Raw genomic sequence first — 14,114 nt, 5'->3', positions numbered from 1 at the left:
AGCCGGGCCACTGCGCGGCTTGTCGACCGGCCTACGCCTACCACCGCTCCACGCTTTCTTCACCGGGCGCTCTTGGTTCTGGGCCCTTGGCAGCCCACGGGGTCTATGCACACAGTCTCGTTATTCACGCGGGCATTTAATGACCGCTTTTTATGTGCTTGCCAGTGAGAGATTTCTCCAGACAACATTTTGGAATTCCTCCTGAGCATCTTTCTAGGTTTTAGGGGGCAAATATAAAGGGCCCGATAAATCATTTAGGTGGAATCACAGATTCCTAGCGAGAGATGTTCAGGGTGACTTTTGGCAGATGCTATTATCTGAGGTAGATCTCACAGCTCCCTTGTTCATCTTGAGGGAACCTCTAGTAGCCAGTGACTGTCTAGGTAGCGACACGCCAGCTTAAAACACTTAAATTAGCTAAATGTGAGAATGCTAATAAACGATATATTGGGTACCTTGGGTTAAATTTAGTGTTGATATTAATTTCATCTTTTACCTTTTTAAATATGTCTACTAGTATTTTTTTTTTTTAAATTATATATGTGGCCTGCATTATATTCCACTGGACAGAGCTACCTCCAAGCATTAAGATGGATGTGACTGGGAAAGCTTAGAAAGAACTACAAAGTAAACACGTTGCCATTTAGACCCTGTTTCTGATCTTCAAACCACGCTCATTGGTTCATCAACAATTTCATAAAGTTTTATAGACAAAAAAAAAAAAAAAGTGACTCAGTTAGGGTCACAGATGACATTTAATATGTATTTCGGTATTGCTTTATGCCAGGTACTGCAAATGCTGGGAGTCAAAAATCACCAAGTAGGGACTCTCCCTAGTGGTGTAACAGGTTAAAGCACCTTATTATGAAGCTCTTGGAAGACACTGCAGCAATCCCTGCCCAGGGAGCTGACCCACATTCCTGACCCATCTGCTGCCCCCCCTCAGCTGTGTATTTCAGTTGATCTGCTTGTTCTGCTCCCCAGTCTGTCCCTGGTGAAGCTTCTTACTCACCATATCTCTGGCTGTACCTCAGTTCTGTAAACATAAATAAATAAATCTTAAAAAAAAATTCACCATGGAGTTGTCTGTGAATTCAAGAACTCTGTCTGTGGAAACAGGTCAGCAAATATTTGCAATGAAGTGTCATATATGCTTAAAAGGAGCAAAGTGTTAACTGTAAAATCAAGTCTCAAGGATAGTTACACAAAGAGTTTATTTTATAGTCAAAGTGAGTATTTAGTCCAGGAAGGAGTCCAACAGATTTTACTCTGTGACAGTTTTGCCATTGAACATAAGTATGATTTTTATTTTATGTAGGTAAAAATAGTGGATCATTGACATTAAGAATGTATGATGGAAAGGTTTCTAAATTTTCCTAATCTGAAGAGATTGCTGATTCTAGCCGCAGGCAATACAAGAACTACAATGCAGGCAATACAAGAAATCTTTCTGGAGAATGTGCTGCAGAGATGCAGAGTGGGTGACGAATTTTTAAATCTTATCTGCAAAGACGGTCTTGTACCTTCAGGCAGCAGATTACTTTATACACTATGGAACCTGTGGAGATGATTTTGTTCTTTGCTAACAAGACCAAACCCAGGGTTCTCAGAAAGTTTTAAGGAGAGAGAACAGATAAGAATTTTTTATATATATTTGATTTTTGATTGTTTGACAATGATGTACCTGGGTGTAAGTCTTTTTTCATCTAAAAAGTTGGATGCTCTCTGCTTCCTGAATATCCATATTGAATTTATTCTTTAGATTTGGGAAAGTCTCAGCTATTATTTCTTTGGATAAACTTCTGTTCCCGTTTCTTTCTCTTCACCTTCTGGGATCCTGATTATTCTTAGGTTTCCTTTCCAATTGAGTCTAATATTTCTTGTAGAATTTCCTCAATTTTTCTTTGTCTTGACCCTATTTTTGATTTTATTTTAAAATGATTTTTGTCTTTTTTAAGCTTTATCTATTTATGAATACAGAAGTGCAAGGGTGGTAAGAGGATTCACCTGAGACAGAATGGGAAACAGAATAGGCAGATGGATGAAGTACACTGCTGAGGGGAGCAGTGGGCGAGACAGGAGAGGTCTACTGCACTATGTGGATCACCTCCAGGGCCGGGGATTGAACTTGCACTAACGTGGCTGCGGTGAGTTTGCAGTGCTGCATCCTAAATGGTTGTGCCATCAGGGCCAGACTATTTTTCAAATGGTTGATTTGCTCATTTGAATTTTCTACATCTAAAATTCTTCTGCCAGTTCAATTCTATTTAAAGTATTTTCTTTTTTTTTAAGATTTATTTATTTATGCATACAGAACTAGAGTTACAGGTGCAGGGGCAGTGAGAAGATTCACCAGAGACAGAGTGGGGAGTAGAACAGGCAGATAGGTGAAGTACACTGCTGAGGGGAGCATTGGGCCAGACAGGAGAGGTCTATCATGCCATGTGGGTCACCTTCCAGGCAGGGGATCTGTATCAAACTAGCACTGAAGTGGCTGAGGCTGAGGCTAGGTTGCAGTGCTGAGCTTTAACCCGCTGAGCCACCCGGGAGGGCCTAAAGTATTTTCTAAACTGTCTGCTTATTGCTGAGTCTCTTTTGTGATCTTTTATATATTCATTTTTGTATGTGTATGATGAACTCTCTGTTCCTGGATCTCCTTCTTAAGATCTTGTACCTGCCTTTAACTTTCCAAAAACTTATTCACTATTTTTAATATTTTGATTTTGCAACCTATGTTTTGGGCCTCCCTTGTGGCCTACGGGTTAAGTTTCAGCATTGTCACCAACTGCCAGAGTTTGACCCCTGGCAAGGGAGATGACCCACATGATGCAGCAGCCCACTTCTGTCTTGCCCACTGCTCCTCTTAGCAGTGTATTTCAGTAGATCTTGTTCTGCTTCCCACTCTGTCTCTGGCTAATCTACTTACCATACTCGCTATCTCCAGCCTACACTCCAGTTCTTCTAAAAAAAAAGTAAAAGAAATCTGTGTCTTATATGTTCCCTATTTCTGTGTCCTTTATATTTGTCCTAAGACTTCTGTTATCATTTTGCTTTTCCATCTTGTATTCAGATGTTCCCTGCTTCCTAGGCATGCTGGTTGCCTTATTTGCTCTGTAAATGTGTGTGATTTGGATACTGAGTTGGAATCTGGCCTATAGTCTGGCTGCTGAGTGCCTACAGTGACAGGAAATCACTATCTTAGACATGTGGCTCATTTGTTTGGGAGAGGAGCATTGCATCTGTGGCAGAATGATTCCCTTTTATTTTTAATAATATAATAGTGTATTTCTGTGACATTTTCCATCTTAATTGTAATCCCCATGAGCTTCCTACCATCAACTTACCCAATGTACTACCCTCCCCTCCCCCATTCCTCACTCCAGCTCCATAAAATGTCTCTGGTATTATTATTATTTTTTCCCCTGGTCCTTTATACTCTTGCTATGAGTGAAACCATCCAAAATTTTTCCTTTTTTTTCTGGCTTATTTCACTCAGCATAATCCTTCCAGCTCCATCCACGTTGCTGTGAGAAGCGTAAGTTTATCTTTTTTGATTGCTGAGTAATATTCCATCATGAATATGTAACACATCTTTTTTTTTTTTAAATGTATTTATTTATTCATATAGAACTGGGGTACAGGCCAGAGATGCAGAGGGTGAGAGGATTCACCAGAGACAGAGCACGGAGCAGAACAGGCTGACTGACAAAGTACACTGCTGAGGTGAGCAGTGGGCGGGTCAGGAGAGGTCTGCCTCGCCATGTGGATCTCCTCCGGGGCAGGCAGGGATCGAACTCATGAGGAAGTGCCTTAAGCTTCTCAGTGCTGTGCTTTAACCCGCTGCGCCACCAGGGAGGGCCCAGGTGCTGTATCTTTAAAGAAGTTACTGAGGTGTATGTCGTGTAGTGTTTTGCCCAACTTTGCATCAAGGTATTTTATGGCCTCTGTTCTTATGTTGTCTTTAATCCACTACAAATTGGTTTTTGTGCATGGTGTGAGGTAGTGATCTAGTTTCATTTTTTTGCATGTGGGGAGGATGCCATTTTGATGGCCTTTGTGAATGACTGGGTAATATGGAACATGGATTTGTGTGAGTAAAGGGCCATTATTGGCCTCAGTAACTCTTTGTTTTTTTTCCTGATTTGTTAAATAACTCCCTTTGTTGTTGTTCCCTGAGCTTGAGTATTATTACAATTGTGTGAGTAACTGAAAAAACTCAGGCAGTGACCAATAAACTATTTGGGGAGTTTCCTTGCGAGTCTGGGTCTTTAATACTCTTTCTCAGTTTTTAGGTGTGAACTGGCCACCTCTATCTCATCTTTCATTTTATAGCAAGTGTTTTCTGTGCTTATGTTGTTTTAACATTACATCCTACACCCCTGCTGCTTCTTTCTGACAAGGGTCATGATCTTTGAAGCCTGATTCTCCTGGTGGGAAGAACTAGATATGGAATGCTGGTTCATGCTCCTCTGAATAGGAGGTTGTGCTACAATTGAGGGTGATGTGTGGATGTGTGTTGCCCTATCACTATGGCTACCAGCAATGGCTATTGATGTTCTGCCCCTACCTCTGCTGCCACTTCTACATTACTGTAATATCTGCCCACAATTTCTCTACTTTTCCAGGTGATTCATTAGTCATCTTATAAGTCCTTCTCTTTGCTGTTGGACTCATTTGGGTGTCTATTGATCTCTTCTGAGGAGGGTAGTGCTCACACCAATCACTAATTTCCCACTTTCTTGGGGCTGCCCCACAGATTTCTCATTGTTCCAAGTTGCTTATATGTCATAAGAGTTCCTCCAGGGGATTTCACAATGCCATCATGGCTTCAGTGGCTGACCACCCGCCTGTTCTTCTGGCGGATATGTATATTATTATAGAAAGTATAATATACACACTCATTGCTTATTCCTTTCTTTACCCTCAGTGGGCACCAACCTTAATACCTTAATTTGAGATCTTTGTAAGAAAGTCCTGTGTTGGGGACTGGCCCCAATCACAGCCTGTCAGAGGGCAAAACAGGCAGGCAGTGTCTTAAGGTGGGAGCAGCATCAGGAGTGGAGATTCCAAGAATGAGGAAAGGGGAATGGGTGCCAGGAAGACATGGGAGTTGGACTTGGGTGCAAGTCTTCCTGCTCAACTTTTATACTGTTTAGCAAGTAGTTAGTTACAGTAATGCTTCAAGTAAGTTATAAGAAATCAGAATAAAAGTTCTAAAGGAAGAGGAGAACAATGCATCCTCTTGCTGACACTCGATGGCATACTAGACTACACATATTTGTGGTAACTTTTATTTATACAGATGTTTAACTATGACTTCAAAGGATAAGGGATATGGGAAAGAATGAGCTGTTAGCAAAGGACTCAGGGACCCAAGGGAAGGAATACATTGTGTTAGCAGAGCCATCAATGATTGTCTAAAGAGAAGCTAATGGCTAACTTAAGGCTAGCAGAGAGTAGCTAGTATTTGTTTTAGGAAAAAGTTAATTAAGTAGTCTTAATTAACTAATTAACTTAATTAATTAATAGCAGAGAGTAGTTAGAGACTGCTTAAAAAAAGGGTAAATTAAGAGGAAGTCACATAACAAAACCTGTGTCAATAATGTTAGGAAATTGTCCACGAGTCCTTATCAACAGAAAAAAATAAATTCCAATGCAAACTTATTTTGTTCAAGTGCAGTGCACATGGAAGATATTCAAGAATAGACCATATGTAGGGATAAAAGTTAATGTCAATAAAACCATAAAGATTGAAATTATACCTAGTATTCTCTTCAACCATAATTCTATAAATTTAGTAATTAACTATAAGGGAATAAAAGAGGAAAATCTATGAAGACATGGAGACTAAATAATAAGCTGCTAGGTAGCTATCAGGTTAAAGAAGAAATGAAAAAATAGTACCTTCTGATGAATGAAAATAATGACACAAGTTATGAGATGCATCAAAAGTTGTTTAAGAGAAAGGATAATTGCAATACAGACCCAGGTTAAGAAACAAGAGGAAAAAAATCCAAATAAACTAAAGTTATACTTAAAAAGCAAGACCCTCACAAAAAATAACAAAGAATACCCAAAGTTAGTGGAAAGGAATAATTAAATAAGAGTGGAGATAAATGAAATAGAGATCAAAAAGACTGCACAAAAATGAATTAAGTTAAGGGTTGATTCTTTGAGATAATAGACAAACCATTAACTAGGTTGAAAAAAATAGAAAAAGAAAAAAAGTTAACAGAATCACAAAGAAAGAGAAGTAAAAATAAGAAATTGCCAGTTATATATCAATAAATTTGAGAAATGGACAAATTTCTGTATTAGTATAGTTTATTAGCACTTACCAAGGAAGAAACAGATGAGTTGGACAAGCATGGATAATGAAGAAATTTAAAAAGGAAAGAAAGAAATCTTCCAAAAAATAAAAAAAACATAAGGCTAGATTGCTTATCAAACCCCTAAAATATAACCAATTGCCTTGAAAGAATTAACATTATCAAAATGACCATCCTACCAAAAACAATTTATAGATTCAATACTATTGCAGTAAAAATTTCAATGACCATCTTTGAAGATGCAGCACCCAACACAACGATAGTGAAGGCAAGAATAAACAGATGGGACTACATCAAGGTTAAAGAGCTTCTGTACAGAAAACAAACAGGCATGCCACTGATTGGGAAAAAATTTTCTCACACAAAACTAGTGTTAAAGGATTGATCACAAAGATATAAAAAGAACTGATAAAAATCAACAAAAATAAACAACCCCATCAGAAAATGGGCAGAAGAGCTAAAAAGACATTTTTCTAAAGAGGAAATGGAGATGGCCAACAAGCATATGAAAAAATGTTCAACATCACTTGCAATAAGGGAGATGCAAATTAAAACCACAATGAGATACCACCTCACAGCAGTGAGCATGGCACATCTTAAAACAAAACATCTTAAAACAAATGTTGGTGAGGATGTGGAGAAAAAGAACTCTCCTGCACTGCTGGTGGGAATGCAAGCTAGTACTACCACTATGGAAAACTGTTTGGAGGTTTCTCAAACTGCTAAAAATGATCCAGCAAGCCTACTCCTAGGTATCAATCCAAAAGTCACTGATTTAAAAAGACACCTGCATCCCCATGGTTATTGCTGCTTTGTTTACAATAGGAAAGACATGGAAGCAACTCAAATACCCAAAAGTAGATGACTGGATTAAAAAGATGTGTTACATATACACACACAATGGATTATTACTCAGCAATAAAAAAATAAACACATGCCTTTTGCAGCAACATGGATGGAGCTCATGCTGAGTGAAATAAGCCAGAAAGAAAAGGAAAAATATCAGATGGTATCACTCATAGCAAGAGTATAAAGGACTAAGGGAGAAAATAATGACATTTTTCAAAGAAGTAGAACAAATATTGATAAAATTCATATGGTATCACAAGGAACATGAATAGCCAAAGCTCTCCTGACTAGAAAGAAGGAGAATGGAGGTATCACACATCTCAGACTTCAAACTATGCTGCAAAGCCATAATAGTTAAAACATAGACCAATAAACTCTAATGGAAAACCCAGAAATAAAATATTAATGGACAACTAATTTTTTACTAAGGAGCAAAAAATGTGCAATGGAACAAGGACAGTTTGCTCAATAAATGGTGCTGGGAACACAGGACTGCCTCATGCAAAAGAATGAAACTATGCACAAAACCCAACACAAAATGAAACTATGCACAAAGAATGAAACTATGCACAAAACCAACACAAAATGGTTAAAATAATTGAAACTAAGACCTGAAATCATAAACTATATAAAAGAAAATATAGGTAAAACAATATGTAACATATATTTCAGTAACATCTTTAAAGACACATGCTCCAAAGCAAGGAAAGGGAAGGAAAGAGGAACAGCTGGGATTATATAAACTAAAAAGCTTCTCTACAGTAAAAGAGATATAACCAAAACAAAGAGACATCTTACTGATTGGGAGAAAAAACTTGTACTTCATACACTAAAATGTACAAAAAGCTCACATAACTCAACAAAAACACAGCAAACAATCTAGTCAGAAATGGACAGAAAGCTAAAAAAGGCACTTGTTTAAAGAGGAAATGAAAATGACCAACAGACCATTGAAAAAAATGTTCAATATAATTTATAATCAGGGAAATGCAAATCTATACCACAATGAGATGTTACCAGTGAGAATGGCACATATTAAAAAAATAGGAAACAACAAATGTTGGTGAGGATGTGGAGAAAAAGGAACTCTCCTATACTTCTGGTGGAAATGCAAAATGGTCCAACTACTATGGAAAGCTGTGTGGAGAACCCTGAAACTACTAAAAGTGGGGCTATCATATGACTCAGAAATTCCACTCCTAGGAACCTACCTAAAGGACACAACAACATTAACTTAAAAGGACAGCTGCATCCCTATGTTTATTGCAGTACTATTTACAATAGGTAAGATATAGAAACAACCTAAATGCCTCCAAATAGATGACTAGATCAAGAAGTTGTGGTATCTATACACAATGGAATATTACTTAGCAATCAAAAGAGATAAGCCCATGCTATTTGCAGCTACATAGATGGAGCTAGAAGGGATTATGCTCAGTGAAATAATTCAGAAGGAAAAAGAAAAATATTGGATATTTTAACTTATAGGAAGAATATAAGGAAACCTAACAAGGGATCAGGTAAAAAATTATAATAAATAAAAACATTTAACAGACAACTATCAGTTGGAGATATTCTGCAGAGCATGAAAAAGGAAAGAGATCAATACATGGTAGGGAAGAGCACAGTCACTATGGTGATGGTGTATGGGTGAATTGGTGGTAGGCATTTTATGGGGATTAAGCCTTAGAGGAGGAAACATTTACTGTAAAAAAAGGAATGTTCCCTAATTCAATTGACAATGGCAACCAATATTACCCTAATAGCCAAACCAGATAATGATAGCACAAAAAAAGAAAATTATAGACCAGTCAGTATTCCTGATGAACAACACAAAAATTGCAATAAAATATTAGCAAATCAAATTAAACTGTACATCATAAGGATTATATACTGGATGTAATATATCATATCCTATCAACAAAAAGAAATATAAACTGGCATGATAATATTAATGGTGAAAAACTGAAAGTCCCCCTTTAATATCAGTTATAAGGTAAGGATGCCTGTTGACACAATTTCCTTTTTTTTTTTTTTTTAAAGATTTATTTATTTTTGCATACAGAACTGGGGTACAGGCCAGAGGCTCAGGGGCGGCGAGAGGCTTCACCAGAGACAGAGTGGGGAGCAGAATAGGCAGATCGACAAAGTACACTGCTGAAGGGAGCAGCGGGCGGGTCAGGAGAGGTCTGCCACGTCATGTGGTCACCTCCAGGGCAGGCGGGAATCAACTCATGCAGAAGCGGCTTTAGATTCTCAGTGCTGTGCTTTAACCCGCTGTGCCACCAGAGAGGGCCCGACTCAATTCCTTTTTAACTCACCAATAGGTAGTTTGGCCAGAACTGTTAGACAACAGGAAATAAAAGGACTCCAAGTTGAAAAAAAGAGAACCTGCAGATGGGAGAAAACTATTTGCACACCATACAGTTGATAAGAGATTGATACTGAAGATCTATAAAGTACTTATATGACTTTAAAACAGGTATTTATTACGTTGATTCTATTAAGTTCAGAATTTGACATGGTTCTTTCCATAGACTATCTTTTCAATTTGTTGACTTTTCCATAGACTATCTTTCCTATTTTCTTTGTAGAAACTTTTTATTTTGATGTAGTCCCACTTGTTGATATTTGCTTTTGTTGCTTCTAATTTTGATATCATATCCAGAATATGGTTGCCAAGACCAACAGCAAAATGATTTTTTCCCCTATGATTTCTTTTAGGTATATTAAAGTTTCACATCCAGTGTAAATCTTAATCCAGTATGAATTAATTTTTGTGGGTGGCATAAGATAGAGGTTAAATTTGATTTTCTGCATGTGGTTAATCAGTTTTACCATTTGTTAAAGGTATTATAATTTCCCCCATTGAGTGTATTTGACTCACATGTTAATATTTTTTGATTGTATATGTGGGAATGATTTTGGGTAAATTCTGTTTCTTTGATCTACATGCCTATATTGATGACAGTACTATTATTTTAAAATTACTAGAGATTTGTGGTTTGAAATTTGACAGTTGAACACCACCAACTTTTTTCTTATTTTTCAGGATTGAATTGAGTATTTGTAATCTTTTGTAATTTTAGAACTGCTTTTCTCATGAGGCACTGGAATTTTGATATAGATTTGACTGAATCAATAATGGTTTGGGGAGGGGACACTTTAATAATAATTATTCTGACCAAGGAACATAGGATAACTTTATGTATAACTGTGTCTTTTTCAAATTCTTTCATCAGTTTCCCACAGTTTATATCATATTGATCTTTTACTTTTTTGTTGGCTTATATCTAATTACATTTTTGTTTTATGATGTTTGTTGTGAGTGTATCAAAATACAATGGTCTTTTAAAAATTTGTAATTTTTTTCTTGAAGTATGTTAGCTTACAACATTGTATATGATATTGGGGTACAGGTTTACACTTCTATGTATGTACCATAACACACCCATAACCAAAACACCCATAACTGCACCATTGTCCCATTGGCCACCCTTCCCTCTTGGCTTCCCACTCACCACTTACTACCTCTGGAAGTCTCATTCTGTAGTGAGGTTCTAGGGTTTATTTTGGATTAGTGTTGTCTGTTCTTTTGCTTTTTTTTTTTTTTATATTCCACATTCTTCCACCTGGGTCCTTTGTGTATTACTGTATTTGAGGTTACTAATTTCTTCCCTTTGGTCTGTTCTTTTTCTATATACTTCTTTATAATTTAAAAAATCTCATTCATTGTTTACCTACCACATCTCTATTACTTTCTTATTTGAATTTTTGATTTCTATCTTCTTTTCATTATTTTTCTGAATTCATGTATTTTATATTAAAATTTATTGTTTTTCTTTGATTAGGTGTTCTGAGTTCTCTTGTCATGTCAACTTGCCTTTATGTATTTTCTTCTAACTCTTTGTTTTTCTTTCTTATATCAGTGCTGCTCTTTACCCTATAGGAAGGTATAGTCTTAAATTTCATATAAGAGTTGTTCTATCCTTGTGATATATTACATTGCAACTGATTTCTATATGTTGATTTTTTTGTCCTGCAGGTTCTATGAATTCATTGACTAGTTCTAACTTTTTTTTTTTTGGTTTTGTTCAGTTTTTTTTTTTTTTAAAGCAAGAGCAACAACATGCTATGTTTTGTTTTATTTATTTATTTTTAAAGATTTGTTTATTTATGCATACAGGGCTGGGGTACAAGCCAGAGATGCAGGGACAGTGAGAGGATCCATCAGAGACAGTGGGCAGCAAAACAGACAGACTGATGAAGTACATTGCCAAGGGAATAGTAGTTGAGACAGGTCTTCTGCACCATCTGGGTCACCTCCAGGGGAATCAGACTTGCACTGAAGCCACTGTGCTACCAGGAAGGTTTTAGAATTTTTTATTATATAATATTATATTATGCACAATGACAATTTTAGTTCTTTGTTACAATTGGGATGATTTTTTGTCATCTGTCTTTAACTGATTGCTCTAGTTAGGTCTTCCAATAATATGGTGACTTAGAGTGCTAAATATGTGAATTTTTCCTTGTTTTTGATTTAAAGAAAAAGCTTTCTTTGTTTAGGGCTATTGTGTCCTTGTTTAATTTCTGTTTGTTGATCTGTCCCTTGGGGAGAATGGGTTGTTGAAGTCTCCTACCATATACATGTTTTTCCCAATGTCTGTTTTCAGAGGTGATGTTAATTGTCTAATGCATTCAACTCAAAATAGATATAGTACTTGAATATAAGTTCAGATGCCATAAAATATATAGAAGAAAACATAGACAAAACACTTCATGACATAAATCTCAGAAATATCTTTGAGGATTATTCTCCAGAAGCAAGGCAAACAAAGGAGAAGATAAACAGCTGGGACTACATCAATCTAAAAAGCTTCTGTACAGAAAAAGATAGTAATCAAAACAAAGAGACATCGTACTGAATAGGAGAAAATATTAGCACAACATATAATAGAGTAGGGATTGATATCAAAGATCTACAAAGAAATTACACAACTCAATGACAACAAAAAAAGCAAATAATCCAGTCAAAAACTGGACAAAAATATTAAAAAGACACTTCTCTAAAAATGAAAGGAAAATGGCCTAATCATATGAGAAAATGTTTAACATCATTAGTTGTTAGTTAAGTGCAAGTCAAGATTACAGTGAGAGACCACCTCACTGCAGTAAGAATGGCTCATATTTAAAAAAAAAAAACTGGAAAAAAACAAATACTGAGGAGAATGTGGTGACAAAGGAAAACTTCTACACTGCTGATAAAAATGTAAACTGGTCTGGTGGATTTGAATAGAAAACCCGGATATAAACCCACGAGTTTATGGACACCTAATTTTTGACAAAGGAGCAAAGAAGATACAATGGAACAAAGAAAATATGTTCAGCAAGTGGTGCTGGGAAAACTGGGAAGCTACATGCAAAAAAATGAAACTAGATCACTGCCTCACTCCAGTCACAAAAATCAACTCGAAGTGGATTAAAGACCTAGACATAAGAACGGAAACCATAAAATACCTAGAAGCAAAGATGGGTCATACACTACACTACATACACTTCAGCGACATCTTTAAAGACAGAGCACCCAACGCCACAATAGTGAAGGCAAAGATAAATAGATGGGACTACATCAAGTTAAAGAGCTTCTGTACAGCAAAAGAGACATTACTAAAAACAAACAGAAAGATCACTAATTGGGAAAATATTTTCTCACACAAAAGTGCCGATAAAGGATTGATCACAAAAATATACGGAGAACTGATGAAACTCAACAAAAATAAAGTAAACAACCCCAACAAAAAATGGGCAGTAGAGCTAAAAAGACACTTCTCCAAAGAGGAAATGCAGATGGCCAACAGGCATATGAAAAAATGTTCAACATCACTCATAATAAGGGAGATGCAAATTAAAACCACAATGAGATACCACCTCACCCCAGTGAGAATGGCACATCTTCAAACAACTAGCAACAACAAATGATGGCAAGGATGTGGAGAAAAAGGTACTCTCCTGCACTGCTGGTGGGAATGCAAACTAGTACAACCACTATGGAAAACTGTTTGGAGGTTCCTCAAACTGCTAAATATGGAGCTTCCCTACGACCCAGCAATCCCACTCCTAGGTATCTACCCAAAAGACACAAAAACACTGATTGAAAAAGATACTTGTACCCCCATGTTTATTGCTGCTTTATTTACAATTGGAAAAACATGGAAGCAGCCCAAATGCCCAAAAGTAGATGACTGGATTAGAAAGATGTGGTACATATATACAATGGAATATTACTCAGCAACCAAAAAAGAGAAACACATGTCTTTTGCAGCAACTTGGATGGAGCTGGAAAAGATCATGCTTAGTGAGATAAGCCAGAAAGAGAAAGAAAAATACCGGATGGTTTCACTCGTAGCAGGAGTTTAATGGGCCAGGCAAGAAAATAACAAAAATAATGAACAACCATAGACCAGAGACATTCTGTGGGGGTGGAGTGGGGAATGGGATCAAAAACGGGGGGGGGGTGAAGGGAGGGAAATGCACGGGACTATGGTGTTGGCACAGGGGTGATTTGGTGATGGGAAACCCACGGGGATTACAATCAAGATGGAAAAAAAATGTGCAAAATGATGTAAAAATAAACTTTGCAGGGAAAGGAAACCTTCACTCTTGTGTTTGTCAGAGCACCATAATAGGTAAGATATGAAAATAACTTAAATGTTCCCAAATAGTTGGATAAATCAAAAAAGTTGTGGAATATTTGTACAATGGAATATTACTTAGTGATCAGAAGAGATAAATTTCTGCCTCTGGTGGAAACACAGATGGAGCTGGAAAGTATTATACCAGCCAAAATTAGTGAGAAGGAAAAAGATAAATACAAATGGTCTCACTTGCATATAGAATATAGAGAAACCAAGGAAGGGCAAAGAAAAGTCAAGA

The sequence above is a fragment of the Condylura cristata genome, unplaced genomic scaffold, assembly GCF_000260355.1.
Source record: "Condylura cristata isolate star-nosed mole 26May11 unplaced genomic scaffold, ConCri1.0 scaffold00036, whole genome shotgun sequence".
Taxonomy (NCBI): Eukaryota; Metazoa; Chordata; class Mammalia; order Eulipotyphla; family Talpidae; genus Condylura; species Condylura cristata.
The sequence above is the reverse complement of the archived record's forward strand: the minus strand, read 5'-3'. Positions refer to the sequence as shown.